This window comes from Micrasema longulum, unplaced genomic scaffold (genome assembly GCF_059751315.1).
Source record: "Micrasema longulum isolate JH-2025_06_02 unplaced genomic scaffold, ASM5975131v1 h1tg000908l, whole genome shotgun sequence".
Lineage (NCBI taxonomy): Eukaryota > Metazoa > Arthropoda > Insecta > Trichoptera > Brachycentridae > Micrasema > Micrasema longulum.
Window position 1 is genome coordinate 224654 of NW_028278099.1, and position 27809 is coordinate 252462.

At 31.5% G+C, this 27809-nt stretch overlaps 1 protein-coding gene across 1 annotated transcript in view; it reads right to left on the reverse strand.

Annotated features, from left to right (window-relative positions):
- LOC148278227 (uncharacterized) overlaps positions 1 to 26686 on the reverse strand; it is a 106315-nt gene extending 79629 nt beyond the window's left edge. The window contains exon 1 of the mRNA XM_088231743.1: positions 26264 to 26686. The gene's annotated coding sequence lies outside the window, so the exon portion shown is untranslated. The remainder of the gene's footprint in view (positions 1 to 26263) is intronic.
- Between the last annotated feature and the right edge of the window lie 1123 nt (positions 26687 to 27809).

Sequence of the window (27809 nt, forward strand, 5' to 3'; positions counted from 1 at the left end):
AATCTATTTTATTAGTTTATGATGCAGATTTCGAATACTTTTTTTTCATATTTAAGCATCAAAACCGTAATACATTAATTATTTGATATGTACACAATATTACATCTGCACTATCTTATTTGATTATAACTAATACTTACGTCCGAGCACCCGATGACAATCTCTTAGTTGAAAGTTTATCGGGACGAAGATTTTTTTAGGTTTTATTTTGTTTAAAAAAATTTAAGTTTGGATAAATTTCTACATTTTTTTTAAAATTATTATTTTTAATTGAAAATATATTATACATAATTTCATACAATATTCCTAAGAGTTTTTGTAAAAAAACTCATTTAGGGACATGTAGATAACAATATTTACAAAATTAGAATGGAAATTATGATTCACTACAAATTAAAAGAATATGAAAAAGAATTTAAAATGATGTATGCATTATACAGTCTATAGAAAAAAAAAATCTAATGAAAAGTTTAAAAATTACATGTGCGAATTACAAGAATTAAAAAGTTTTAGAAATATACAAAGAAAAATTTGTGTACCTAAGACAGACCAAATAAGCACGAAAAGCGTATTAAAATTATATATACATAATACAAGCTAAAAGAGTATTTTTTTATTTATTAATTACATTATACATACATTTGTTAAGGACAGAGACACAGTTTAAAGCGACACAATCAGGAACGACCCATGTCTGTGAACTTGCTCCGACTCGCTAGAAAATCCGTGTTGAGTCGGGGCACTTGTAATGCATTCATAACCATACATTCACACACATATATACATATATATTCGCACATACATATTTACATTATATTTTATACATTCATATACATATATATTAAGTTTATACACATCATTGATACTTTATACATTATTACATTTTACATTTATAAAGTATGCAAAAGCATGAAAATCTATTTAAAGGTATTTAAAAATATATTGTATACATGTACATATATAAAAAATAAAACGTATTTCTGGAATTTAAACGATTCGGTGTACCTAATAAATTCATTATAACGTTTTGTTTCAGTTTTGGTTATTCTGCTATCAGCCCTTCATGCGATATACCTACATAATATCGTACCTCTGGCCATCTTGTAGTTTAATTATTTCCAGTTTATATATAATAATGGCTCAGGTGGGTAATTGTTCTGACCAATGGAATGAAAACCATAACAGGCGCCTATCCCAGGAGATGGATGCTTGACTATCGACAATTAAGATTGCGTAATGCTAATGCAAAAGATTGCGCAACTGTCATTATGTAAAAAAGATCAGGTGAGTTTTTCCAACATTTGCACTTAATTAACTCCGAACAAGATGATTGAGGTGGATGCACTGTAATACGTCTATGGGCGGGTGGAATAGTCACAGTCAATTTTTTCAATTTCTTTTTTATTTTCTCATCTTTTAGTGTGCAAATATATTCACACGTGTTCCAAAACACGAAAGCCAAATAACGTTTTTAAGGAAAATAATATTACCAAAAACAACAACAAGCCATCTCGCCGTTTCCCCGTGAGGGTAGGCATAGACAGTAGAACGCCACATCACTTTATCTTTGCATACATATCTCGCTTCCTCTACATTCATGCGTCTTCTAGTGAATGCGCGCCGATTATTCCGACTTTTGACATGTCCATCTTCAAGTATTTGTTGGATTTGTTGTCTGTCTTTCTCGGTCTTCCTCTATTTCTGCATCTATCAACATTCGCATTGCAAATATTCTTAGCCATTCGCTGTACATGCCCAAATCAGCGCAGAGCTCCTTTCTTGATTTGGTCGATAGTGCTTATCTCAGCCTTACATAATGTACGAATCTCAACATGTGTGCATCTATCGTACAGAGTTCTACCACACACTCGCCTGAAAGATCGCATTTCGACAGCATTCAGCCTACTTTAATCTCTGTTTTTCCAAGTCCATACTTCGCTCCAATACATCAAGGTCGGGACCAGGACTCCATTGTGAACTGTTAATTTTGCCTTTTGCGACAAACATTTATTTGCCAAGGTCATTTAAGTGCAACGTTCACTCTGTTCCCGGCACTCATCCTCCTTTCAATATCTTTCTCAGTCGTTTCATCCCTAGTAAGTATACGTCTCAGATGTGTAGGGATTGGGGTATTTTTCAATAATGTTTTAATTTTTTCCAAATATTTGCACTGGCTAGATTTACTCCCTATGAAGTTATTCAGAACGTTGCAACAGAGTAAAAATATTTTTGAGATGGGAATATGGATGTTTAGGAATTTACAGGGCTTATGAACTGTAGTTGGCTGGTTTAAGTGGCTACGTTACACACTGCAACGTTCACCATTCTGCCTATCTTTAAACATCCACATTTCCTCAACTCTTCCATCTGTTGACTTTTGTGAAGTAAAAGAGCTGAACCAATTCACCTACTAGGCAACGCCTGAAAACAATTTTCCAATTTTTATGCTTCTTATTATACCAGTTAGTAGATTCAACAATATTTTGAGTACGTCCAAATGGTTTTTTCTCTCTTGCAACAAATTTAAAGGGATATTTTTCGTTGCTGTTTATCGAATTTTTTCAATTTAAGAGATTACTTTATCTCTAGATATAATATAGCTGAATGATGAGACACTTATAATAAAACTCTGTTTATTACTGTACAGTCTCAATCAACTCTTACATAAATATTAAGTCATTAATGGCCCGGCCATCTACGTGTTTTTAGCGAATAAATGAATATAATATATTAAAAACAACCTACACAAAAATCTTGAATTAATTGTTGGTAGAGAAGTCATAATATGTTTTCTCATTGTTTGAGTAATCTCTGGGATGCTGCAAAACATCTTTCGTATGTCGCCAACGGCAATGCCAGGACAATGCGCTCATCGTGTATCTCGGGGGTCCGGGTTCTGTGCTCTGTGGAGTCCGGTTTTATCTCTTTCGGGGTCGTTAGCCGATAGAGAATATAAAAAGTCTCTCTACGAAAGGAAACGTTGTTTGCGATGGCAAAAAACAAGGGTCGGAAAGTAGGATGCGTAAGTGCAAAATCAGTCACGTTTTCATTTTTATCTTAATGTTATTGATTTCCTAATAAGTTAGTTTTAATAAGTATTGCTGGAGCAACTTTTAACATGATGCATGTTTTCTGGAACTCTAGTCTATACTCGGTCAAAACGAAATAACGATTATTCAACTCTTGTATAATGCCTGTACTCCTATATGGGAGTGAATCTTGGCATCTTAACAAAGCGCAGAACACCAAACTTCTGAGTTTTGAGAGTAAGTGCTTGAGGCGAATATCAGCTATAAGGTGGTTTGATTTTATAAGTCCGAGAACGGACGCAGCAGCCTTGTATAACGAGCGTATTGAGGATGCGGCGGTGGTGGCTTGGACACGTGCTGCGCATGCCTCAGGAGAACCTAAACCCATGTTTCCTCTCCTTTAAACCTGCGGGCTCACGCCGTCCTGGAAGGCCATCAATGACGATCTTTTGACATTATTCGGTGAAACTAAGGAGCGCTGAATTGACGTGGAAAGAGCTAAAAATGCTGGCTTGCGATAGGGTCTCCTGGAGGCAACTGGTGATGTCCACATGCTCCACTTAGGAGTGAATGTGAAAAAGAAGAAAAATAAGAATAAGTTAGTATGAAGACTATACAAAATATTATGTTTTTGCTCTTCAGTTATAATGAATGTAGCAATATGTAGCATAGTTCCTAGAATATATATCGTGATTGGTAAACCACTCACATTCGAAACAATGGTAATCGGTATGAGCACGAAGACATATTGGCATGTTTAAACAAAAATCTTACCGAATGGTTAAGCTTATAAGTTATTTAAACAACACGAATGGTTGCTTACTTCTGCAATGGAGTAAACAGGAGAGCGGGGTGTAGCTAGCTCTGCGTATTATTGTGGGCGCAAATTCAGAACTTGTGGGACCCCCGAGTTCATCAACCCAATGAATTGTATCAAAAACAACTAAATGGATTGTCCAACATGATCTCTTATATAATTTGCCAGTCCAAATTATTGGGCCCCGATGTAACTGTACACCTTGCTTCAGGCGATAATGAACTAAATTTGTTGACATGTGGGAGTAAACCAAATTAGGAGGTGAAATATAGTGGCAAATTCTGAATTTATGATAGCCTGATTTATCCGGCGTAATAGTTGCAGTATATAAAAAACTAATTTGAATCGAAAAAACATTACTTTCGTGATTCTCAATATCAAAGACTACAAAAGATTTATATGCGAATCGTATTGTGGTATTTTTTTTCGAGCTAAAAGTTCTGAACATATATGACAGACTATCCTTCTTCTATTAAAAGCGTGTCCTCTAGTTTTTCAAACGCATCGCCAGAAGAGACGAGTATAGATCTGAAAAAATAATGGTCGTGGGAGGGTCGAAGGAAGTAGAGGGAGAGTAAGATCCCTAACTAGATGGACTGACCAAATCAAAATTATCACAGGAACATCAGGGCTGTGTCGGGCGAGATAGAGAACAACAATCCATAAGGTTTTGAAGACAAAGAGGAAAGATGGCCACGACCTTTAGCAGTAAGCGTAAACGAAGCAAATTGTGTATGTTTCGTAACTTTTAGGCATGTATTTTGTACGGAAATTAGAATGAAAATAGTCAATATTTGTCAACTCAATGATGCAGCGTTTAAGGTTAGATGATGTTCCATCTTCAAGTACCATTTCAGGGCCTAAAAGAAAGATATTCGTATGATATAATTAAGAGATGGTAAGAGATGCATTGAAATGTTTGTCCATTTTATTTAATGAGTAATTGGTCAATTTTCTTAACCCCAAAATTTTATGTAAACATGTACTGCAATTATGGCGTAAAAGTTTTGAGATGACCATAGCAACACATTTTTTTCAAGCCACTTAGATTTGGGCGCAGTTAAGAAATGCCGTAGTGATAAATCACGTTTGTCTGTGTCCGGATAGATGAAAAATCTATTTTCTTAATGAAATACAACTAGTATCCTAGACTAGTGTTTTTGACCCAATCGATTAATATTTATTGACTTCGAGGTTAGTTTGATAACGTCCTTGTGAGGCCATACTGTCACGAAAATGTATAACATAAACATAAAGAAGAACAAAAACGTGCATGTTTTTTATTAATACTTAAAAATATTTATATTTAGAAAAAAATCAAATATTTTAAGTAGTGATAAATTAAAATACAAAGATTTCTTTTCACTAAAGCTTATTACCGCAAATCGATTTTTTTTTTATTGTTTAGCACAGAACAGCATTATCCCAACTATTCCATAGTTGACAATTTGCATGATAAAATATTTGGTCAAAACTTATTTACACTTCATCTCGTAATTTCCAAAGAAAAAAAACATATTTTCCTCAAAGAATCCTTTATGGCTCTCACCTAGGACCATTGTTATTCATATTATGCCTGAACGACATTGGTGATTATTTAAAAAAAATAATGATTACTTTTTGCTGATGCTGAATTATTCAAAAATATATCGTCTCCGCACGATGTTTTAGATTTCAAGTCATTCAGTCAAGGACTTGGGATTAAAATTGGACCAAAAAAATCGTTTTGTAAGCCATACTGATAGTATTTTTCAAAGAGCAAATAAATCGCTATGGTTTATTATTTGAATGTCAAAACCATTGAATAACGTAAATGTTTTATTAAGATTATATCATTCATATGCGCGCAGTCTGCTTCAATTCAGTTCAATTTTATGGAATTCTGTTTATGATTGCCACACAAAAATAATTGAAAACACACGAAATTAACTTATTAGCATTCGACTTACAGAACAAAAAATAATCCAACTTTGTTTTTAACCACTAATTTCGTCATAAGTGGTAAAAAACAAAGATGTTTTCTTTATTTTTTATAATGAATAACCACAAAGTTAGTGCTTCAAATATAAACTTTATATTAAAAAACAATCCATTTCAAAACGATTATTATTATTATAGTTGGATAATTTGCAAAGCGCCATTTTTGTAAAAATCACTTCAAGGTTGCGGTACAAAAAATAAATATCCTAGCACGTCTTGCGCCTACAGAGCTCATTCACGATTGGGATTCTTATCCCAAGTTTTTAATTATGATCTATTTCAATTATAACAGATAGGAGCTAGATTACAGCACGTCTCGCAGCTACAGAGCGCATGGACGGTAAGTAATCTAACCCTATCTACGTTATGTTGTAACTTGACAGTAAAGTTTAGTGTTTAAATGATACCAAAAAAAAAAACATTTTTAAAAACAGGGGTTATATTATAACGAGTTTTGCAGCTACTGAGCGCATAGACTGTTGAAATTCTAGACCCCATTTACAAAATGTAGCTACATAAAAAAATCTGCTTCAAAAAATTCTTCTCACGAAATTTTCTAAAGCAGGTAAAATCAGAAATTAAAAATAAAATAAATAAATTCAATTAAATTTATTGTAAAAAAAAAAATTATAACCAAGTTCCTCTAAACACTTATGCAATTTAGAATACCCAGATTCAATAACAAATTAACATTCCATTTTTTAAACTTATTTTTACAGCGATCAAATCTGTGAAAAAGAGATAACGTCAATCGAATATGCTTCTTACATAACAATAATTAAAGTATGATTTTTAACCTTTTCATCAAAATCTGTATTTTTACGTTTTTTTTTCATTTTTAAAATTGTTATGTATTTAGTTTCTATGACAAATTTTTCCATTCTCTCTTCTTTCCTTATTTTCCATTACAATTTTCTTTTATTCTCTGAAACCGTAACTAAATCTGAGAGTTGTAATAAATATTTGGTATAAAAAAATTATTTGAAAATTCAGTATTATAAATATATACCAATTGCAAATTTATTTTATTAATTAAGAATTCTAATGAAAACATTTTTTTAAACCAGCCAGTTGGCATTTGACATTAAATAATACAAATAATAATGGAAGGAAACAGGTGTTCTAACAGTCGGACTGTCAAAATGTGAATGTCGTGAATGATTGCAACCTAGTGGACAAAAACAGATGTCATTGAGAAGGATTACTAATAGCATTGAGGCATATAACTAAAGTGAGCATGAGCGTTCGAAATATGATCCCTCAACCTGCGGCCAATGGGCATATGTTTGATATAACGAACTTTAGTCGGTTGCGAGTAGTCCCCGGCTACTTTTCAACTTTTGTCTCCTCGCAATTACTAAAATGCCTATATGTACGCTAAGATACTGCACAAATCGATATGAAAAAGCGATGGTATAACCATTCACGGGTAAGTAATCATAGAATTAAGAATAGTCCAGAAGGAGCGTAGAATCATATTTGAAAACATCGGACTGTGTCCAATAATTCCCCCACTATGCCCTACATTCCCCGCGCGCATTCGTGATGTCACCGCGTAATGTTGCTTGATGGGAAAAAAAATAATCATAACACAAATGTAAGGTTAAAAAAAATCAATTTGTTAATTTCTCTAAAATTTTATTGTGCACGCGGAAACATTTATTGACACAAGAAAGTATATCATGTAATTGAATTAATGAACTTTGAACTTAAAATATAAAACAAATTTTATTTTACATAAAACGGATATTTTTCTTTCATGTTAAATAATATTTGATGTTTTGAAGATAATGTCGTTCAAAGGTCCCCCATGGCGTTGTTTAATCCCAGTTCTCATTTTCATTAGTTCTTTCATTAGATGAGCAAAGTAGGGTAAAAAAAAATACTACCCTGGCAGCATTAACGAAATTTCCATTTTATTTCTTCGACAATCTGACAGATGCATTTGCTACTTAAACATTCGTTTGCTAATTACACGTGAAATGTGATACCATCCTGTTTCTTTAAGATCCTAGCAATATTTCTACACTTTAAAAGGACACAACACGGCATAGTTGAATTCAAAACAGGAGTTGCGTACTGAGCGACGTCTACAAAGAAACTAATGGGTTAAAACGTAAACCTACTCATTTATGAGTAGTTTAGTCACCTTCTGTTTGATGTGCGTATGCGGTTTCTGGACTATTCTTAATTTTATGGTTGTAATCTTAATTAATACTTGTTTAAAATATATATTTTACTGACAAAAAACGACATATTAATATGTTACCAATTCGTGAGTTATCTCCTGTCTATCCTGCTTAGTTATTTGGGCGTATAGTGATTCGACAAACAAAGGTCACACGTATGCGGAAGGGAGCAACATACTGAATAGAACTTACAGTAAACCAATGTAAAAAGTCCGTGCTTTTTACTGCACTACGTGTTTTGCTTGCCAAAGTCGACGTGATATGACGTGACGACACGCTGGTCATTCCTTTTCCTTTGTAGACGACTGTTTAGCTCGGATTTGTATAGAGTTGTTGACTAATAGTCGCAAGGGCCAAATTTTGACACACATGTCAATAAAAAACTGTAAAAATACATCTTCAAAGATATCTACCGAGTTCTAAAGTGAACCCTTAATTGCTCTAGTTATTTGTCATTACTTTGTATGTATCGTTTAATTTTGTTTGACTATTTGATTTCAATAAATTTTATAAGTTCAAAGGTGTTAGTGTAACGTACCAGTTGATTGAAGTATTTCCGAAGATTTAGTGCCATCTTAATTGCTGTTTAATAGCTACCATTACGAGTGGAATAGATTATTAAAACAATTTTCAATAGACGTGTGTGATTGACTGTCTTATCGCTAAATTAATGAGAACATGACAGATCAAAGAAACGAAGTACTTTGTAATATTAAATCGTTACCTGGATATCTGTAATAACTGTTGTTATTCATAGTCAATAGGAGTATCTTGATGTATGGCTGCGAGACATGGTGCCTATCCGAAAGAGATAAACGGAGACTAGAGGCTTTTGAGATGTGGTCCTATAGAAGACTACTAGGAATTTCCTGGAGAGACCACATTACAAATGAGGAGGTTCTCCAAAGAATCGAAGGTGGAAGGCACCCGCTCAGGACCTTGTCCGAAAGGCGAGCGAGATGGATCGGCCATGTAATACGTCAAGAAGGCTTCCTGCATGTCATAATGAAGGGGATGACCGAGGGGACAAATTCTAGGGGACGCCCACGCCGAGAGTACCTGGAGGACCTATTAGAGGACGCGCGCTGCTCATCATATGTTGACTTTAAAAGAGCCGCACAAGACAGGGAGGAATGGAGGAGAAGAATGAATGTAATTGTTGGCAGCCAATCCCAGGATTGAGACCAGAGAAGAAGATTCATAGTCAAGTAGAAGTTTATTTTAACTCTTGTGTGGCTGTGATGTCACACAAGTCTACGCACGATACATGAATTGATATATTTCTTTTATTTTTTTTAAGTGACGAGCTGAACTCGGCAATGCTTTGCTATTGCTAAATTTGAGTACATACTCATATATATGAAACTAGCGGACCCGACAGATGTTTTATTTATTGATTTATTTTAAAGAAACAAACAGTCGACAATGATATAGTAACATTTAAAAAAATACAGTTTAAAGACAGACCAGCGAAGTTTCTAAATAAGAATCATACATATTATTAAATTGTGTTACAACAAAAGGGTGTGTTTATGTGTATTTGTATGAGAGTAAGTGTAGATGTATGTTTATGTGTATTTGTGTGGGAGTAAATTTTCAGGTATGTGTAAGTGTGAGTATCATTTAATAGCAAGTGGGATCGTTTTGCAGCCAGAAAGAATGAGTCTTGATTTTTTTTTAAAAATAAATTAAGGGGCATGTTTAATATATCGATAGATGAAAAAGAAGCATTATAGTTAAAGCAAGAACGATAGAGGAAAGAGTGTTGTGCATAGTTAGTGCTACAGACTGGCAGATGAATAAATACTTATTTCTTGTCACGCGAAAGGAGACATTAAGATTAATTTTGGAGAGTAGGTTAAAAGAGTCTACTTTATTATTTAATAATTTATGTAAATAGCATAACTCAGATAGTGTGCGTCTATTTTCAAGGGTAAAAAATCCATTTTGTTTGGCAGATTGTCTGTAAGTACAAAGCGTTTTATTATTTTTATAATCTAGGTATTTTCAAAATTTTCGTTGAACATTTTCAATCCTTTCTTTGTTTGTTATGTATTGTGGGCTCCACACAACGGATGCAAACTCCAAAATACTGCGTACAAAAGTGTTGTATAAAGTTTTTATTGAATTTATTTTTCTGCCCAAACGTTAACTTGCTTAGGAAAAATACTTTTAGTATTTCGCTTGTGAAAACACGATGTTACATCACCGCGCGCAAAGAATTATTTACCACAATCTTTTAAGAATAAAGAGGATATGCGGTGTGAATCAATTTTGATGAAATGGTATTTGAGCACAGTTTTTCTGTCGCTCTCTTGCAAATGCCTCCCCGATACTATGCGAAAAAGACAACTGCACGTCGGACTGATATTGCCTAGCTAAAATCAACGTTTCGCCGTCCCGTTTTCCTCACTCCAAAACTGAACTATATTTCTTTATTTTTTGACTAAGAGCATTAGAAGAAAATTATCTATATCATTACTTTTCGGTTTTTCAAAATTATTTAGTTATTTTATTTGTACCTGGCTTTTGATCAAATGTCTTGAAATTGTATTTAGTAGACTTTTACTTTCTTCCACCGAAGAAAACAATAATAAAAATAAAAGCAAAATCATAATTAATAAAATAAAACTTTTAAATTTAAAATTAACAAAAAATAAATAACAAATAGTCGTGAATGTTTGACATAACAAACAAAAAGCAAAATACCACCATTAACCCTTTATAGGGCATAGGCTGAAATTGGTTTAGATATTAACCAGTCGCTTTAATAAATCGAACAATCTCTCTTCGTGTATCATTACAGTTCAGAAGCTCAGCTAGGTTATTTGCCACAGCTTTCCGAGTGTTTAGTTTGAAATTTAATTTAATTAATGTAAATAAATAATGTAAATAATAGCATGTATATTCGAATGTTCACCCGGGCTGAAAGGGTTGATTTTTCTGTTATTACTTCTGCACTAATTAACTCATCAACGATTTTTATAAAAAAAGCTTTTAAAATGATTCTGTTATGTAGGAACAATATTTTTTTATCTCCTTTACGTGTCGATAAAGGCATTGTTTGGACTTCACAAAAGCAGTGGTATTTAAGTAGTTAACCCTGCTGGAATTCGAATCCTCGATCTCACCCATATTAATTTAATATGACCTCAACTTTTTTATTTATTTATTTTCCAACATAGATAACGATTATACATGAGTTTTCAATGTATTCAAAATTTGCTTACTTCGTTTACATTATTATTTTACCAGTTGCGCGATACTCCACTGACCCATTCACGTTCCAGAGTTTAAGTGTATTATTTTTTAATGAGTTTTGAAATCATTGTTATTCATTTTGGTTACCATTGAAATGAAATTAACCAGAAAACTATGGTTACCCTATAATCCAAGCTTCCTACACTTATTTGAGATTTGTAACAATACATTTAAATTTTTTATTAATTTTAATAGTTATAACAGAGAGGAAATTTTTATGAGAAGGGAATATGGAAATCGAGGCATTTACTGGGCTTATGACCTGTCATTGGCTGGTTTAAATGGCCACTGTACACACTGTGTAACATTCACCATTTTGCCCACGTTTTTTACATCAACATTTACTCAACTCTTCAATCTGTTGACTTTTGTTTAGTAAAAGAGCTGAAACCTTTATCATGTGGGTGAGATTCATCCGACTGAACCAATTCACCCACTAGGCATCGCCTGAAAACAATTTTCTGTTTTTTATACTTCTTTTACCAGTTCGTTTTATCAACAATGTTTTTAGTATGTCCAAATGTTTGTAAACGTTTGGACATACTCAAAACATTGTTGAATAAAACTAATTATTTATTGTATATCTATATAAAAAGTTTAATCATAAACTACTCATTGTGTAAAAAAAAAGAAAAAGAAAAATTAAAAATCTTGAAATGTTTTCCTCGGCGCGGGTTTTCCCATTGAAGAATTAATTCATTCAATTTAATTCAATAATATAATGTATTCTTGTGAAGTATTAGATAAATAAAATAAATATCTCCATACTAACGCGAGTAAAAATAAGTATATTATCACTTATCGGCTTTTTATGTTTATGTAAACATTGAGAAACCGGTAAACATAAAAAATGTAATGTATAACATCTCACATTGATAAAAAAGTAAATTCCTCTAGTAAATAATCCAATACTAATTTCAACCTCCTACCCCTTCCACTTCCCAACCTCCTACCAATTTATTTTATTTATTTTTTCAAGAATTAACGGTACAAGTACCTTTTACATTACATACATACATAAGTATTTACAGTGGAGTATATACAGTAACAACTTTTTCAATGCTTACTTAGAAAGAACATAATTAAAATATTGATTCCACACTAAAATGTTTTACAAGTAATTGTTTATAAGCTGGAAATTTCAATAAAAATATGTCACCTAAATCCGAATGTTTATTACCCAGCGCATATATACGATTCAGTACTGAATTGCTAGAATATATTGAGATATGATTGCTGCAGTGATAAAGTTGAACTAGCCTAGTCACTCTAACTGGTACTTTAAAACCAATGAGGGCCAAAATTTCAGGACTGTCCAATACTGAATTAACGATTTTAAATAGAACTAATAAATCATTAATAGTTCTCCTGTCCCTTAATGTAATCAAATTTAATATATTAAATAAATAATCATAGTTACGAAATTCATTACGTATTCCTAATTTAAAATTAACATATCTCAAAAACTTATTCTGAACTCTTTCTATGGTAATTTGGTGAGAGGCATAATAAAGGCTCCATATTGTAGAATTATACTCCAAGATGCTTCTCACCAAGGAGGTGTATAAAATTTTCAAAAAATCAATAATTTCAAATTCCCCAACATACAACTAAATATTATCAACCTAATTTTTAGTGCATGTTTGGACGTGGTAGTGTTTGCACCCTCTTTATCTTTGCATGTAATTTATATATGTTTTTGTAAATATTACTGCGATGGTATGTGAAAGCGTATTTTAGTATTTGCATGTTGATGTAGTGAGGGTCCCGACAAAGAGACGGGTACGTCTCGAAACCGGTAGAAGTGAAAAGTCAGTAAATGATTATAGACTAATCTTTACTAACATTACTTAAAATGTTTGATTAGAAAGTCATTGCTTTAAACATAAATAATAAATACCTCTGTGCTTAAAAAAAATAATAATTTAGGTACGAGAAATTGTAGTGTCCCTCTACGTAATTTGTTTTTGTCTTTGGTAACCGAAGTAGTATTTTAATTACAATATGAATTTTAATGTTTATGAATTACAATTTACCTAGTTAACAATTAAGGTTAATATAAGCAAACTTAGAAATCTCTACCAAAAACGGAAAATTAATTATTGATGCAAAAATAAACTATACATAAAAACCTACCTTCCTAAATAATAGCGTAATTTAAACCCGCCTCTAAGTCTTGCAAAACAGATTTCAATTGTACTATTTGACACCACACCGCAAACTTAGCATTTTCTATTTAGTTAGTGAAGCATAATTATAAATCTCACAACTCTTTAATAAACCTCAGAAAATATTTTAATAAGCCTTTCAAAACGGTATTTAAGCACAAAAAAATAGACGATAATTAATTTGGTAACGAAAATGAATAATTTAATACAGATTTGTCTATGAAATTCAAGGTCAAGTTCAAGGTCACATATTATTTCTTTTTGACTTTCAAGGTCACAAAATTGAGGCAGAAATATTGTTTATTAGATTATTCATGATTTTTTTCTTATTATAAATAGCTTTTTAAATTTCAAAGATAACGAAGTTACCTAGTTTCAATATTTTATTTTAAACATGAAGAACTTTTAATCCAGTGTCTTTATTGAAATTATGATTATTTATTATCGAATGGTTTGCAAACTCAGAATAAGAATCATTCGTTGAGTAAAACTTAATAAAAAATCTTATGTAGCTTCGAAATCGGTCGGTAGAAAAAAAATGTGGTTAAAAACAAAATTGTTTTTATTTATTTTATTAAAATGAATAACAACAAATCTAGTGCTTCAAATATAATAAAATTGAATTGTGTTTAGTTAATAAAAGAAAGCCTACTATCCATAATATTATTATAAATCCAAATGTTTTGTGAATTAATTATTATTGACATTCAATTGGGAAAATCGGCCATTTTTGAACGAACTGTCACGACTTCCCGCGCTTTCCTTCCGCGTTCTGCGCAAGCCCAATGACAAACGTCAAGTTCAAGGACGACACTCGTTTGTTATTCGTAATTTGGCACACATTTATAAGTTCACAAGATGGCGCGGCAGCAATTTAAATTTAAATCCCATTATTTACGATTGTTTGTTTAAAATAACGGCACCCGCGGGCAAAGAGAGAATCTGAATGATGGCAATTAGGAATATGTATTTTTGGATTGCAGGTAGGCGATCGGATATTGGATCATTAAAGTCAAATCACGACCCGTATAACAATGGGAAGTTAATATTCATTTTAAATTTTATCTACGAAGCAAAATCATGTTTTTTGTATAAAAAATACCATATTTATTTCTTTCAAAAAAAACAACAGTCATTACTACAAGTATACATCGTTTACAAATGAAACAAAATAGTCCAGTATTACATATTCCTAAATATGAAGTTTTATCTTATTTAATTATGCAAATTGTAAAGCCGATAAAAATGTTTAGGTAATATTATTATATTCTTTATTTTATTCATTTTCTGTATGCATATAAAGCACTGCTATTGAAGTGAAATCTCTAGTGGCGCTTTAAAAGTATATTATGTAGCGTTCAGAATCATAACTCTCTAGAGAAGCCTTTAAAGCTCTATTGCATAAAATAAAAACGTTTTGGTTTGTTTGTTTGTTTGTTTAGGTGGGGTGGGGTTCGAACCTCAGACCTCTGATCCGTGAGTCCGCAACACTAGCCACTAGCCACAGGACCACAACTTGATTCAAGTTGATATAAATCATTATTTGTTACAAATCAATTGAGATCTGTCAAAACTTTGGTCAGCCATTTCTCAAAAATAACTATGAGCTAACGATGTATCATTATTATTACATAATGAATGCAACTCTATATCGCATTATTCACACACAGTTCATAAAACTTTGTACATATTGACTAGGCTTTCAAGCGAGGGTTGAATACTGCATCCATGAATAAATCAATACAGACATTCCAAATAAAAATGTAAAGTTGTGCATCCTGACGGTTAATAGATAAATAAATCTTAAATTAATTCATTTATAAAGACAAGACGTTACAATATTATGTATTCGCATTTGAGAGTGCAAAGGTAACTTTGTATATATTTAGTGATTATCTTAAATATACATAAGGTGATCAATCAATTAAATATTACAGTGAAACTGTTTTAAAGACCGTGGGTCACACTATCAGTTTCGCTCATACTAAAAACATTTTTTTTGTAAATAATCGAGTAACATTTCAATTTCATAAACAGCTATTTTAAATGCATTTTGCCATGTTGTTTTCATTGCCTCTTTCACTGTAATTGAAAAATTAGAGAGTTCAGTGCTACGAGAAATTTAATATAGAAAATTTTTTCTAACACGCGTTAAAAATTACAGCATTTAATTCTGCAGCAAAGTTTCTCGAAAATGTAAGAAAAAATTAATATATTTTTATTTTTTTTAAATAACTGCTTTGAACTACGTCACCAGTTCTTTAGAATCAACCAATCAATTACAGCGTTGTTATGTGTTTCGACAGATTTCCGGAACACATAGGCTTAATTTGACAGTCTATTAACAAATGTATATTTATATATTTTTTTAATTTTTACTTCCTCATTGTATGGAAGGCTTATTTTGGACATTGTCATCATCACGTCCATGTTTCAATTAGTGTAAAACCACCTTTAAAAAAAATATTTCAAGTCCATCCTTCCAGGAATCGCACCCAGGATCTTAAGCATGGTAGGATAAAGCACCAACCGTTACATGGCAAGACGGACTAATCTCCACTCAATTTTCTTTTTAGGTTTTTTTTACTAAAAAATTTTATTCAGAAAAAAACGTATTATTTATCCTGCCTATAAGAATTGAAAACTCTTCGAAAAAATATTTAAAAAATCAATATCTCCCACAAATTACAATAAAATAAAAAAATTCTGTCGCATAAAGTTTTAATCAAATTCTAAAAATAAAAGGTAGTAAAATTTTACTTCGCGAAGTTATTAAACTAAAATACCCACGTAAACATTAACATAATGGCAATAACAGTAGAAACTAGATTTTTAGTTGATTTATGGCTGGACGCTTTATATAAAACGCGGACATAAAATTTTCAGAAATATTTTATTTGCAAAACATTGATAGCAGTCATTAAATTAAAAATATAACGGGATTTTGAATGCTTAAACACCTAAGCGTTTTTTTGTCTACGAGTTTATCAAATTCGATGTTGTATTTTTTATTCTGTGTTTAATTATAACAGGAAAAACTAGCGGCCATAGTGAATAACGGAAAATTAAATATTATGTCCTAATTATATTTTGGATGTGATAATATCGCACATCAGATAAAATAGAGTCATAACTAAAAAAAGCGCAATATTCGGGAAAGCCAAAAAACTTAATTAGCACGTTATGTAAAAACCATGATTTTTTTACTAAGTTTTTCTTTTTACCCTTTAAAGCAATGGTTATAATGTTTCATAAATATTTGGATGTGTCTTAAAAAATGCTATGACGTTTTAAAGAAAGTCTCAAACATCACAATGTTTGGTAATGGCGGTCTTTAAGTGAGATTTATTGAATACACCCATCAGATAAGTAAATATGGAAATATCACGTTTTTTTACAAAATGAGCCTTTAAAATACTGTCCACTAAAATAAATAAAAAAAAATACTTATTAGTAACATAAACAACATTTTTTGCAATTATAATTTTTAATTCCTGAGAAAACGCTTCATTGCATTGACCACGCCCCTAATACGTCACGATACGGCTAAATTTTGACCATCGTATATTATTCGTCCCGTCACGATTTTCACGGTCAATCTTGTCACTGTTTGTGGAAGTGCATTTTTAATAATTTTATTTCAATATTATGAATGAAAACATTTTGCCACAATATCCATATTGATTTTAAAAATACGGTCAATATGTCTGAATCCATTTCACATATTTTTATCGGTTATTGTAGTATGTGGTAGTTCCCCATTGTAATGCTAGAATTATACCAATTTTGAAGGGTATGAGAATTTTTAGTAATTTCAGATTTTTTGAGTTTTAACTATATTTGATCAGATATATGCAGTATTTAGGTTATGTTCCAATGACGTTTTTATTTTTTATTGCTTATCATAAACATATAAAAGTACATAATATATCAAAATTTAAAACAACTTTTTTATGATTTAAATTTTATTAACCAAAATGAAACTATGGACAATAGAACCAGTAAAGCACAAAAGGTGTCGTTTTATCATAAAATAAAGTGGTTTTATTAATGAAATACCACCAAATTACGAGATCGTCAACCTTCCACTGTTACTATATTTAATGTGATTTTTATCAATAGGGGATGGAAGGAATATTTGGACACGAAAATAGATAAAGTTCTCTAGAAATTATTCTGTGTCCGGGCGGATTATAAATTAAGTTTCCGAACACGTGCTTTCTGCTTGATGTCTAATGTCAGGTTAAAATCATTAATAAATAAATCGTGTCCACCTCGTAGTGTAGCGGTTGGTGCGTTCGCCTACCATGCTTAAGGCCTCGTGTTTGATACACAGGAAGGTCGACATACAATATTGGTTGAAAAGGTTTTACACTGCAATAATACATGTTCCTGAACTGGTACCTTAAGGGGCTGTTCACCTTCTTCATTTAACAGGTTATCGATATCGCTGCGTAATGTGTGTTCCAATGCAAGGCTCTATGCACCATCGGATGCAAAAAGGGGTATAAGAAATTAAGTAGTCAAAATTTGGACCAGAGACGTGTTGTGCTCACAACAAAAAAGTAATAACTCTTGTCATACGCGCGCAAATGAAAATTAAATGAGTTCTCAAACTTAAATATAATGGATTTATAGTATTATAACATATGTAGCGTTGAGTAGTAAAAATGTATTTTTTTCAAAAGAGCTGAGAAAAAGCTAGGATTAATCTGCGGCTCCGTATTCAATAATATGAGGGTTTTCTAAAGATCAGATATTTTCTATCTAACGACTAAATGCCGCCTGTACAACGCATGCATTTTCTATCCTCCTCTACTGATGCGAATCGTAGCACAGATTTCAAAACCGAAAAATATTGAGTTTTAAAAATTTTGGCAGTGACAACAACAACAAAAGGGACAACTGTCGTCAAGAAGAGGTGATACGGTTCTCTAGGTCATAGGTATGCTTCAGATGCCTCTCGAGAACCTTAACCACGCATGCCTCCAATGAAAGCGTCCACGCCTTTCCCGGAACTGTTTATAAAGACAAGTACCATTATTCAGTTTTGCATACACACTATTATTTTTTTTAAACTGTTTTGAAAGTTAAATCCTTTTTTTACAATCAACCCGCAAAAGTAACAAAACAATCTCCATCCTAGAATAGGCGTAGCCATGTTAAATTGAGATGATTCTAACCAAAGGACGCTCTGTATTCATTTTGTTATTCACTACTTTTATAGAGATTCCTTGGTATTAAATATGTACTTATTTATGCAATAAATTAAAAATGAAATTAAAAAAATAAATGTAAACTTAAAAAGCTTTTATTGGTCCTTTTACTGCAGTATTGTCAATGTGTAGTCAATCAAATTCACATGGTCAGTACATTCAGCGTATTACAGTGTCCATGCATGGCAGTGAAGGAATACAGTATTTCGTCACAAGAGCAAATGTGGAGAAACTCCTAAAACAGGCCACAGCTGAAAAATCTCACCTGATCCTTTTTTTATAAAAGAACGTAGTTTTTTTAATATTAGAAGCAAACTTTGAAATCTCCACCAAAACTGAAAATTTGTTATTGATGCCAAAATAATATTTACATAAAAATCTACCTACCTAAATAATAGCATATTTCAAAACCGTCTCTAAATCATGCAAAAACAGATTTCAATTATCCAACTTGACACGTCAAAAATAACAATCTCCATGGTGAAGCATAGTTAGAAATCTCACAATTCTTTTTTCAACGTTTTTCGCAAAGATCTCGGTAACTCCTTCAATGGAGATTTCTAAGTTTGCTTCTAATACCCTCAAAAAACAATCCCTTTGAAGTCAATATAAACCTTGTACATTATAAGCAAGGTAAAAAATAATGCAAATTTAAAAAAAATAAAAAAATTAACAGATTCCCGGATCTAGTACAAGATGAAAAAAAAAAATTCAAAACCCGCGGAGCCTTTAATGGCTGACCTCCCCGATACATTGACCCTGGTCTGATCTGTTATGTTCATTATTCCACATTATCTCGCAGTGACTAACCATTACACTTCACGATCTCCATTGTGCCGTGTGACGCACCATCCAATCTGCACAGCCTACTTTAAATAGAACACAACTCCGAATCCCCTCAGCATACTAAACTAGATCCTCCTATCTAAGCCCGTTACCTGCGACAGATTAGGAAAACATTTAAATACGTAACTGCGATTATCCGGGAAAAAACCCAAAACAAACGCCTTGTAAAATGGAAAATATAACTTATTTTTCATTAATAAGGGTCTGTAAAATACTATCCAGCAAATAAATAAAAAATGTACTAGTAAAAAGGTAGCATAAAAAATATTTTTAATCAATAAATTTAAATTTCCGAGAAAACGGCTCATTGTAATGGCCACGCCCCGAATACAAAACGATTCGGTCAAATTTTGATTTTTTTAAAGTTTAAGTTTTAATAAAACATCGGCACGAATGTTGACGCCTAGGCCTAACATGTCGGGTTTTTGTAGATACATTTAAAAAAAATATATATTTTTAAAGTTATGTATGAAAACATTTTTCCACATTATCCATATTGATTTTGATAATACGATAAATTTTTCTAAATTTTAAAAAAATATTTTTATTGGTATTTTTAGTATGTGATATTTTCTTATTTAAAAAAAAAACATTGTGTTTTTAACGACGTATTATTTATTTAATTACTGACCTGCCCAAATGTGGAGAAACTCCTATAACAGGCCACAGCCGAAACATTCCACCCGATCCTTATGCATTATAAACACATTCACTAAATAAAGTTTTCCATTAAAGTAAATTTAATAGAACGTAGTTTTTTGAAGTAAACAAATAAATAAGGGTAATTGAAGCGAACTTAGAAATGTCTATGAAAAACGGAAAATTAGTTATGCCTATCTAAATAATAGCGTTTTTTTAAACCTTCTCCAAATCTTTCAAATACCGATTTCAATTATACTACTTGACACCGCAAACTTAGAATTCTTCATTGAGCTGGTGAAGCAGAATTAGAAATCTCACATTTCTTCTTTCAAAGTTTTTCGCAAATATCTCAGTAACTCCTTCAACTAACAATTCTAAGTTTGCTTATAATACCCTCAGTCAATCTAATTTTCCCAATAAGGAAGTTCAGTGGTTTTTTTAAAAAAAATATTTGTTAATAGACTGTTAAACTAAATCAATTTTTTTTTTTTTTAAATTTTTATAAATCGTATTATCGGCGCTACGATTTTTCAAAGTTTTGTATTTCTGAAATAACTCCGCGTGTAACGTCAGAGGTTCATTTCCGCTTATTCTCATTCAGTTCTTCCCATTGGTTCAAAAGCGACAAGCAGACCGGAAATCTTCCATAGCTCTTAGATTATTGATTCACATGAACCAGTGACGTCATTTAAAGTAGTGCGTTTTTATCAAAATATTTATTATTATTTTTTATGTACATTTTCAAGAAACTTTGCCGTACAATTTAATGCTCTAATTTTTACCCCGCGTAAGAAAGCATTTTTTGTATCCAATTTCCCGTAGGGCTGAAGTTCCTCATTGTGACGGTAATAGAATATGTTCGTTCAATAGCTTGTTAGTAGACCGAGAGAACCAAGTCCGATCAGACAAACCTGAGCCAATTTGTCACCTGCTGTCACAAATATACAAACTGTTATCCAGAAATTTAAAAATCGACCACAAAATGTGTAAATTGGTTGGAAACGAGAACGCTGCAGAATTATTGGAAATGAAAGAGGGTAAAGTTTAATGTTATTTGTCAATACTACTGTATTTTTGGGCATAAAATTAGATTCTAAGCTTTAATAGGGTCCACATATAGCCGGTTTATCGAGCAAACTTAGTTCTGCAGCCTTCGTTGTTAAAAAGATTCAATATCTTACTGATGTAGAAACGGCTTTTTTGGTCTATTTTAGTTACTTCCTCGGCGTTATGTCTTACGGTAGAGTGCAAATATTGATTCTGTTTCTGTGCTGCAGAAGAGACCTGTTTGAGTAATTTACAATATGAATCCTAGAGACTCGCTTAGAGATAAGTTTAAAGAAATCATGATAGTCACATGTCAATATATTTATGAAAACCTGATCTATGTACATAAAAATATTGATAATTTTAAGAGGAGCAGATATATCCATAGGTTCAACACGAGAAATAAAGATATGCTAGTTGTGCCCACTACTAGACTGCAAAAAAATATAATTTCTTTTGCCTCACACTGCATACGATTCTACAACAAGGTACCTCTTGAAATTCAGTATTTGCCAACAAAAGATGTCAAAGATTTTTTCAACCACAAGCTGTTTGGAAAGAGTTTCTATATAGTCAAAGAACATTTGTAGGACAAAACAGTTTGGCCATCGATAGATTCGTGTTTATTGATTTTAGTTTGTGAATGTAAATTGTGTTGTTGAATTAAATTTATTCGTTTGTTAGGTTTAATTTTCTTATTGTTAAATTGAATTATATAGTTATATTTTATATACTTTATTATTATATAAGATAAGTGATTCAATGAAGCCTATGTTAATAGAATACTAAACTAAACTAATTATATTCCCTAGACTTCAATATTCCTTTCTTCCTTTCCTCTCTGTTTCAGTACATTTCAATTTGAATAACTTCCTCGGGTGAGAAATCCAGCCTTGTCTACAAATCTTTAGACATACTGAAAATACTGTTACAAAAAAGCGTTTCTTTCTTTTCTTATGATGAATTGATTGCATTAGCCTTAATTCTTCATTTCACAATATCTGTTTCTGATTTTAATTAATTATTTGCAAAAATGCATTGTTATCGGGATGTTCTGTAAATTATGCATCAGTCTTTAGTAATCAACGCATTGTACTCATACTTTGTGAGTATTGTGTGTGCATTGTTGTACCTACGTAGACAGTAAGTTAGATTGGCGGGAGATTACTATGATTGGACTCTAATTATTCAAGATTTCAAAATTTTACTAAAGCCTTAATCAAGATTAAAGAAACAGACTGCCCTTAAATCAAAATTCTAAGTTTTTTAAAATTGTTGAAATAAAATATTTGCATTCTTATGTTTTACTCAAATACAAAATTTTCAACTAGTTGTAAATAATTTACCATTAGAAAATGCGAAAAAAGTGCTGTTCGAACCACAAACCTCTGACCTGTGAGTCGTCAATACTAGCCACGGGACCACAACCTAACAAGTTCCACTCTCCTATATTTTTGAATTTCATAAAAAAAGGGTTGTTTGGAGAAATGGCTTGACAGCAATAAACCCTTCTGTTCAAGTCTTCTCAGTATCCAGGCGAATGAAAAATACAGTTCTGTGCGTGAAATAGAACCATAATCCTAGACGAATGTTTTAAACTCGATGAAACTCCTACTTGTAACTCTCACGTAAAAATCAAAAATTAATCGAATGGAGATATGTCCACCTCGTAGTATAGTGGTTGGGGCATTCGCCTACTATACTTGAGGTTCTGGGATCGATTACTGAAATACTGATTTGAAAAGTGGTGGCAATATTTCGTACTTTTTTCCTAGCTTTTTTTTCAACAATGCTTTAAATATGTTCAAATTTTTACGGACAGGCTGAATTTTCTCTTTAAGGAATCACGAAGATCTAAATTTATTCCAACAGAGGCGAAAAATATCGTTGAGAAAGGCATATGTTTATGGATTTACAGAGCCTATGATCCGTCATTGGCTGGTTTAAGTCGCCACTTTACATACTGTTTAACATCCATCATTCTGTCTAGGTTCAAAACATCTCCTAAAGATTTCGTCAGATCTAAATTTTTAGATTTATAAATATAGGCAAAGTGGTGAATGTTACCTTTTCAAAAATATTTTCCCTCTCTGTTGAAACACATTTAGACAATTTTTTTGTTGTATTTTATTCTAATCTTACCGGTATATAAAAATAATCATGTGTACTTTTTTAACCAAATGGACTGAGTTAGTCCATAAATAAATACGACAAGCAAAATTTGATGTACCAATTCAGTGCCCTATACACCACTGAATGAAGATAGGGAAATTATGATATTGATTTATGCATGTATTAAATTGGTTATTTTGTCGATTGCGATCATTATTATTTTATAAAGAAATTGCTGAAAATTTTTGGAATGTGACGTAGTTTGTAACATATCAACCGTTCTTTATTTTCTGATCCTCTTAAAAACCTATGAGCGACTGAAAATATTTTAGTAAAAAACTTTATTGGACTTGAGAACGGAGATCGTTTTTTGTGATGAATATTGCAAGTACAATATTCACGCAAAATATTTATGAAGAATCGCACAATAATAAATAATCATACTGTCTACCTTGAATTTATAATATTATTTCAACAGGCTAGTATTAATTAATTTGAATAATCGATACAGTAATAATAATTATTGTATCTCAGAGTTACAGCTGCGTGATTTTAAAAAACGATCTGGTAATAGTACTCTTTTTATATACGACGTGATGCATAAGAAAAAGCATCAAAGAAAATAGTCATTAAACTAATACGACTTAATGAACTAATTTGACTTATGTCTCAAAAAATAAGTAAGTAACTGTTTATAAGTAAATAAATAAATAAATTGATACCATTTGTATATATTTCTTGATGAATCTCGTAAGTTAATAACTTTATTGATATTTTTATCAAAATTATTAGACTTTAAAAAAAGTATTGTTTATTTTTAAATTTGTGATTCGTCACCAAGCTTTTATTTTTTGCAAGTGCGTTTATTAAGAAGCAAATATTTATTTATTATTTCAGATTTAACTTTGTAGAAAATGACGTATTAAGTGTTAAAATAGTTTAATTCAAATTAGTATGAATTAATCAATTTATATTTACACTTGACATTGGGAAATTCTAAGTACCCGAAACTTGTGTTTTTATCAATATTCAGCTCGTAGGTGACGTAAAGTATAGTGTTATATTTATTTAATATTTAGTAAATATTTATCATATATTATTTATACTGTAAAATTGTATTTTGTCTTCAAATAGTTAATAGTTTTTTTGTCAGATATTTTACTAAGGGTATTTTGTTTGTCAGTATTTTTTGTATGTGTCCAGGGTCCGTATTACAATGGAAATTTAACATTTATCTTACGGCCTCCGTGGTGTAGTGGTCAAGACGCTTGACTCACTCACGGAAGGTTCCGGGTTCGATTCTCGGTGAGAACACAAAAATTCAATGTGATTTTTCTCAAGCCTGGGTGTTTTGTGATGTAATTCACCACTCTAATTGGGCCTGCTGGCCTGTGGTGCAAAAATAAAATAAATATAAAAAAATATCTACAAAGTAAAATTAAGTTTTCTGTTTGGAAAATATAATATGCGTTCCTTTTTTGTTTCATGTTCAGTTACAGGTTACCGACGAATTACTTTAAATTTTTATACGAATATACAGATTTTCGTACATAAATATCGATTTTACTTTATAGACAGTTGAAGATAACTCGTGTAAGACTGATCACCTTACCTCATACGTAGCAAAACTGTTTCGGATACGCTGCATTAAAATTTTTAATAGAGTGCCCTATAAACCACGTATTCGGATAGGGAGAAATGACAAATGTTATTTTTATTTAACTGTTTATATTTTTAATGACACATTTTACATTTTTCTGTGTTAACTAGGAGTAGTTTCTAGATTTTCTTTGGTTCGAAATGGGAATGGTTTCATTTTATTATTTTTTTATCGACTTAACTATTTTATCTGAAATCCTTTCGCGTTTTTTATTCGGGATTAATTTGTAAATTGTATTTTTGGAAATGTGGTGTTTGAAGGACGATATCAAATTTTCTAATTTATCTCTGAATATACATTATTCCACAATTAATTTTATAAATATTTTGCTAGATTTGTGTACATAACTGTAAAACATTCTAATTTTTTTATCTTGGTACGAAGGGTCTCTGAATTTATACACAAAGATACGGTATGATGGTCGGAATTATGATAATGAGTTTTAAAGGAATCACAATATTTTATTTCCTTTGTTATTATATGGTCGATACAAATATTGCTTTGTTTCCTACTTTCTGGATTCGGCAAGAAATAATTTATAATAATTTGTTTTGCAAGTTTTCGTTATGTAGAAGCTTAATTTTAGTATCTCCAATAATGATTTGATTCCGAAAATTCTTCATTTTGTTTATCTGGTCTCAAGTGAGTCAAGAAACATATCGATATTCGTAAGAGACGGTAATCTTTATATACTCGTTGCTAGAATACAAAGATTATGTTCGAAATGAAGTTTTTCATTTTTCATTTATATTTTTATCGAATCTGTTTTTTTACTAGTTTTATGTTTTATGCTATGTTTATTTTTAAGCATCCTAAAAAAACGAATACATTAGCATTTTAAACATTCATACAAAAACGAAACTACAGCATATTCAATATGATTTTGTTCAATAATATTTGGGTAGTTATATTTTCGTTTATTTAATACCCTGTGGTTTAAAAATACTTTTTAAAACATATGTTTGTTTACTTCTGAATTTAAATAAAAATATTAAATAATAAAAATAGCAAACCAAGGGATTTGTTTTCAGGGCGGTACCATAAAAAACATAATTAAGTGTACCTACGTTTATTTTTGAAATTGCATGACAATTACTACGCAGACCCCTTTCTCGTACTTCATATCGATAAATCCATATTCACGAGTAGTATTAATGGAGATTACAGCTTTAGCCTAATGTTTATACCGAATTCGCTTAAAGGATTTAAAAAAATATTATATTTTTACACGAAATCGATAAAATATTTTACTTAATTACATATATATTTTTTTCCATTAATAAATTTAAATTTTACCTTATAGTTCTCGTTTGCTGTTTAAATTCTTCTTCACAACACAATTTTCTCACAATCTACGAGTAAGTTCGTTAAAAATCGTATCACTTCTAAGAACCTGAGCGCATTTAAGTTAAGTTCTTTTTTCTTGACAACCACAAAAATAACTTAAAAACGAAACTTCGTTTAAAAATTCAAATTTTAAATCAATTCACGTTCTATGGCTGCGTTCGGAAAATGAATGAATGAAGTACCTACTCGGTATTTTAACAGCGAAAGAGCAAACGCCGCCCTAATAAAATATTTCACTCTCCCTAAGCGCCGTTCAGAGCGACCAGCCTTATTTAGGGTTAGAATCGGAATAATAGTTTTCCAGTTTTCCCGCGCTTTGTCCTTGATGCGTCGAAGGTCGGTGTTATTGTGAATTCTCCTCTCCTAGCGGCCAGTACTTATAGCCTGCTCGGTTAGGGTTAACTGAGAAGTAGTTGCTTCTTTCTCGCGAACATCTTCAAGCCCAGTTGTTAAAACAATCAATCAACTACAACCTTCAGATAACGCTGAAGAAATTTCGCAAATGTTCTTGCGTTTTGCGGTTAAACTTCATTGTTCGTGCGCGGTGTGTTGAGAATTAAGAGGACGGCCTGTGCGATATTCAGTTAACATCAACCGGCAGATGGCTCTGAAGAAATTTCGCAGATTTTTAGCAGGTTTCCAGTTAAACTGTAGAAAAATTATCACTATTTAAGTTGTGTAGGCTTTTAACTTAGACAGAGACAATCCAGATAAACTAACAGGCGTTCAGTGATTGTAATTTCAAGCACAATTTGGCGGTTCGATCTATATTGCGAAGTAATTGAAATTGAAAGTAAGCAGTTAGGCATGTCACTGATAAAAAGAACATATTTTTAACTAAATATATTATTAATTAATTCAATGGAAAAAAACAATCAAATTGAAAGCAACAGTAATAATGAAACATAACATTAGTAATAAAAAAAAAGGGATCTTTTCTATCCAACCTTGACTACAAAGTTTAAAGATACTCGTATTGGCGGCCTCCGTAATGTAGTGGTCAAGACGCTCAACTCACGCACGTTAGGTTCTGGGTTAAATTCCTGGGGAGAACACAATATTAAATGTAATTTCTCTCAATCCTGGGTGTTCTGTGCTGTAATTCAACACTGCCATTAGGGTATTCTGGGCTGTTGTGGTGCAAAAAACAAAAATAATAAAAATACTTGTGATTTAAAAAAAAGCATGAAAATTTAATAGTGTTTTCAGGCGTTGCCTAATAGGTGAAATAATTCAAACAGATAATAATAATCATAGTTTATTAACAAAAATAACAATTACTTTATGTACTAAATACCCACTTAGGTAATAGATATCTCTGGATCATGTCTAGTCTGCCTAACTAGGTACAACCTGTTTTAAGGCAGACATTTTTGTGCAAAATAAACTATAACATTACTACCTTCTAGTTAATTTATGATACAGTTATACAATATTAATTTATAAAATTTATTATTTAATAATGTTTGAGTAATTTTTCTCTACCTAAAGTCAG